The following is a 5,776-nucleotide window of genomic DNA, read 5'->3' as shown; positions in this document are numbered from 1 at the left end:
TTTTAGCGTCTCTCTGGTTCTTTCCTCTAGAACCAATTGAGCACTCCTTGCTCTAGGTTGCTACAATCTTCTCACCTTCTTTCTTTGTTACCTATGTATCAATATAAAAACCACACACTCTTTAATCTTCAAATAAAATTAAAATAAAAACATACCATCTCACCTTCAAGATTTTTGCATGATCTTGTTCTACCATTCACCTGTACCTTGAATGGATTATCCTCTGTTCCCTTGCATATCCAATTCTCCCAATATTCTTCTATACTTTATCTCTGCGTTCTTACTGTTTGTCAGATTAGAATCTAATCTCTTCTTGCTTGCTTTCATCACCATTTGCCTGTATACACACCTTCAAAACATAACTCTATTCTAAAGTTTTTTTAAAGAAATTTCCACATAGAATTTCTTTGTGGTGCTTTATTATCAAATGTTTCAGCCACAATTCTGCTTTCATACCAAGATAGCACAGGAAAAACCTGTGATACCCACTGTATGCATATAAAATGCATAATCGCATTTCTCCCAATAATTTCAATGACCTACCTGGTCAAATTTTCATTAATTAAGGTTTAAGGCCCCTTAATTGAATCTCATGCGGAACGAGTTAATAACTAACCCCAGTTTGATCCTTAGTTAATCCCGTTTCGTAGAACCTTATAGCTCAACCCTTCATCCTTTATAATAACCTTGGTTACTTCTATAATCACGCATATTAACCAAACCCCACTCTATGTCCCAACTCATCATATATCGCAATCGTGGAGTTTCAAAGGACTTAATAAGATGTGTATTTAGAACTCTTGATTTGTGATATGTGATTGCTCTTTCCACGGTTGATTTTGTCCACCAGATCAGCGACTGTCGGAACATCACATCACCCCAACATGTGACTTCATCGCATTCCTGAGGCTCCTCCTCTCGCATGCGATATGCAATAACACAACCGAACTTCAAATAAAATGAAACCGCACCTATAACCTCCTCGAGTCTGCTCTCCACAAACCTTATCACTTCAATCCCCACCGTTGATCTTGTCTTGGATCTGACTGCTGATGTCTTCCCCGTTCAACAGAGCTGCTCAGTGATCCTGCACCGAAGATCAAAACCCATTTGATCTGATGGTCTGTGGCCCTTCAACTAGCACGTGGGTTATCAACCAACCTAACCCCGCAGTTGACTGTGACATAAGCATTGACTGTGTATCGATAGCTAGGTTTTACTATGGCACTTCAACCATGATCAAGGGAATTTATTCTCTCCTACCCCGCACAGTTGTTGATCACTGTCGATTTACCAGATCTATCGATTTGACAGTCCAGATCGATTCCCGCCTTTCACATTCTGCAAGTAATTGGATTTAATCTCCGTCATTGATTTCTTTTACTTATGTTGTACGACTTAATACTGGTCACCCATCACCTTCAGCCTTGTTCATTGATCTTTAGATCCAACAACTCCTGTGCATCTTTGTTATGAAACTAGCTCAAGAAAAGATAGAAAAGATAGATCAATGCCTTAGAATTCAGCCTCTTCAAGGGGGCAACCTCCTTTACATTACATAAATGAACAATTCTTGGATGATTCAAATGACAAAACCTCCTTTCTATATATAGGAGCCTAAGGAGTCACAATATAACCCAGCCGACCTAACAATAATAATATAAAGCCACAAAAATAACAATAGAGGGATTCTATGGGGCACAGTGATAACAATATGGGGATAATAGGGGCACAACAATATTAATAAGGGATGCAACTACAATAGTAATGGGGTAATCATTAGTATTATAGGGACCCAACAAGCCCCTCTCCTTCAAAAACGTGTTGTCCTCAATGCTTGAGTAGTTCTAGATGCTTCTTTATAAAATTCTCATCCTCCCATGTGGAATCTTCAGCGGTTAAGTTCTTCCACTTGATAAGATACTTTGAAATTGATCGATTTCGTGGCTGTAGAGTTCTTGTTTCTGTGACTGCTTCCGGTTCAAATATAATTTTTCCTTCCTCGTCAAGTTCTGGCAATATTGTTTGAACTGGGAGCTTGTCGCCTATAACCTTTTTTAAACATGAAACATGGAAAACTCGGTGCAATCAAGAAGCTGCAGGAAGCTCCAATTTGTATGCCATAGTACCAATCTTTTGCAACACCTTGTACAAACCATAATACTTTGATGATAATTTATTATCCTTCTTAGCTTGCTTGAGGGACATTTGCTTATATGGTTGTAGCCGTAGGAATACCCAATCACCTACTTCAAAACTTCTTTCGCTGCGATGTGGATCTACCTGTTGTTTCATTCTATTCTATGCCAACACGAGGTTATCCTTTAAGAGTTGGAGGACTTGTTGTTGATGTTTGATTTGATGTTCCACTGCTTGAACCTTAGAATTTTCTCTTAAATATGATGTGATGGATTGTGGCTGATATCCATAAAGTGCCATAAATGGGGTCACTTTTGTTGCTGCATTGAAGGAAGTGTTATACCACCATTCAGCCAGAGGCAACCATTCGACCCATTGTGTCTGTTTATGAGATACAAAGCAACGAAGATATCCTTCCAAACGTTTACTATCTCAGTTTTCCCATCAGATTGAGGATGATAAGATGAGCTATGAGCTAACTGAGTACCAAGACAAGAAAATAATTCTGTCCAAAAATTTCCAGTGAGAATGGGATCTCTGTCACTTACAATAATCTTTGGGTTTCCATGTAGCTTTTGAATTGTTTCCATAAATTTAGTAGAAACTGTACTGACTTTAAATGGATGTGATAATGCACAAAAGTGTGCATGCTTGGTAAGTTTGTCAGCTACCACCATGATGACACTCTTTCCCTTAGACTTGGGTAAACCCGTGATAAAATCCATTGAAACCTCCTCCCAACGTTGGCTTGGAATGGATAAAGGTTGTAATAGACCCGGTGTCTTAATTGTTTCAACTTTATTTTGTTGGCAAACCAAGCATTCCGCCACAAATTTTTTAATATCTGATTTAAGGCCATCCCAAAAAAATTCCTTCTTAACCCTGTGGTAAGTTTTTAAAAATCCTGAGTGCCCTCGTAAGGGAGAAGTGTGCAATTCCATAAGAATCTTTTGCTTTAGTTGGGAATTCTTATAGAGGTATTAGCGATCTTTGTACCATAAAGAATCATTTTTCCAGCTAAATGTATCAGACGTACTGGAATCTTGTTGTAACTTTCGAATAAGTGCCCACACTTCTTCGTCATTCTTCCATTCCTCCCTTGCCTCATTTATCCAATCTGGTTGGATAATAGAAATAGTGCACAACAATGCTTCCACATCCTCATCCTTTCTTGAGAGTGCATCTGCCACCACATTTTGCATCCCTTTTTTGTAGATGATTTGAAAGTCATAACCCAACATCTTTGTGACCCACTTTTGTTGCTCTTCAGATGATAATCTTTGTTCTAAAAAGTATTTAAAGCTATCATGATTCGTTTTTACCTTGAAGTGTCTTCCCATTAGGTAGGGTCGCCATTTCTGAAGTGCATGGAGTATTTCCAACATTTCCTTCTCATAAATAGCTTTGTGTAAAAACTTTCCCTTGATTGGATGACTTTCAAAAGCAATGGGTCTTTGATCTTGCATTAAAATAGCACCAATTCCATTTCCTTAAGCATCACATTCCACAATAAAGGTTTTTGTGAAGTCCAGTGTAGCTAAGACCGGTGCTTGGCACATTGCCTCTTTAAGATGTTCGAAGGCCTTTGTTGCTTCTGGAGTCCATGAAAATGCATCTTTCTTCAATAATGTTGTTAGAGGTGCTGCTATTCTCTCATAATTCATAACAAACTTGCGATAATACCCTGTCAACCCGAGAAATCCTCGCAGATGCTTTATGGATGTGGGGATTTTCCATTCCTTAATGGCTTTAATTTTGCTAGGGTCTACCTTAACTCCTTCATGAGATACAATATGACCTAAATACTCCACCTCTTGTACTCCAAAGAAACATTTGGATCTTTTTGCATATAATTGTTTTTCCTCGAATAGTTGTAGCACCCTGTCAACATGTTTAACATGATCCTTCCAAGACTTGTTGTAGATTAGTATATCATCAAAAAATACTAACACAAATTTTCTAAGGAATGGTTTGAAAATGGAATTCATCAAACCTTGAAATGTTGAAGGTGCATTGGTAAGGCCAAAAGGCATGACCAAAAATTCATAATGACCCTCATGAGTTCTAAATGTTGTTTTCGGAATGTCTTCAGTCTTCATTCTGATTTGATGAATATCCTGAACGAAGATCCAACTTGGTGAATTAAATTGATCCATGCAAGTCATTAATTAATTCATCAATGACGGGAATGGGAAACTTATCTTTAATAGTGAGCTTGTTGAGCTCCCTATAATCCGGACACATGTGCCATGATCCATCCTTCTTGTGCACTAATACTATTGGAGCAGAGAAAGAACTTTGACTTGGTTGAATTATACCAGCCTCTAGCATTTCTGCAACCATACATTCAATTTCACTCTTTTCGGCATAGGGATATCTGTGCGGCCTGATGTTTGGAGGAACACTTCCTGGAATCAGATGAATAGCATGATCATGATCACGAATAGGTGGGAGACCTTTGAGAGTCTCAAATACCTTGGAATGATTGTCCAAGACTTTTTGGAGATGTGGAGAAATAGATGATTGCAATGTGGAAACATCTAGTGAACATAATTGTGCAATTACACCTCTTTGTTCCTTTTTCAGAAGCTTTGGCATACCGGTAGAGCTGATTATCTTTCTCGGTTTCCCTACAATACCCCTTAATTCAACTTCCTTTCCTTCCATAGAAAATTTCATGAAAAGTTCTTGAAAATTAAAAGCTATTGTACCCAAGGATTGTAGCCATTGGACTCCTAGTACAACATCAACACCTCCCATTGGAATGGAAAGAATTGGGCTAGTCAATACATATTCTCCCATTGATAGCTTGATATTATGGCACTTTCCAGAGCAATTTATTGTTCCTCCATTTGCAACCATCACTTGACACTTTGGTGCTGGATATAAGAAGCAATTCAATTCTTTTGCTACCTTACAATGAATAAAATTGTCGGTACTTCCTGAATCAATCAACATTATTACCTTTTTCTTCTTGATTTGTCCTTCTATCTTGATGGTTTGAGGAGTGGTAATTCCCGCCAATGTATTACAAGATATGGTCGGATTCATTTCTTCTTTATCTAGGCTTTGTTCCTGGAGTATATCCTCCTCTTTTAACCTTTGTTTCTCCTTTTCTTCTTCCTCTTCGCAATCTATGTAGAATAATTTCTTCTCAGCACACTTATGACCTTTAGTGTATTTGCTATCACAACTATAACAAAGCCCTTTTGCTCTTTTTTCTTCCAATTGTTGTGGTGTCAACCTTATAGGTTGTGGAAGACTAGGAGCAACAACACTTCCATCTTTATAGTTGTGAGTGGTATGCTTCCTGGTTTCCATAATTTTGCTTTCCATTTTCCTTGCTAACCTGAATGCCTTCTCTAATGAATCAGGTTCCCAAAGGCGAACATCATGTTGGATATTATCCTTTAAAGTCCCTATGAACACATCAATCCTATGCTCCTATGGAATATTTTTTACCCTTATGTTCAATTTTTGGAACTCCTCAATGTGCTCCATTATTGAACCCTTTTGTTTGAGACTTATCAATTGGCTAAAAAAAGTGTTGCTTTTTGTATCCTCATAATGTGCTATCACTTCTTCCATAAAAATTGCCCAAGTGATAATTTGTTTACGAGAGAAAAGCCATTGTTAC

Source organism: Pinus tabuliformis, chromosome 3_1 (genome assembly GCF_031772625.1).
Source record: "Pinus tabuliformis cultivar Carrire ecotype Pingquan chromosome 3_1, CPIR1, whole genome shotgun sequence".
NCBI classification, from domain to species: Eukaryota; Viridiplantae; Streptophyta; class Pinopsida; order Pinales; family Pinaceae; genus Pinus; species Pinus tabuliformis.
The sequence above is the reverse complement of the archived record's forward strand: the minus strand, read 5'-3'. Positions refer to the sequence as shown.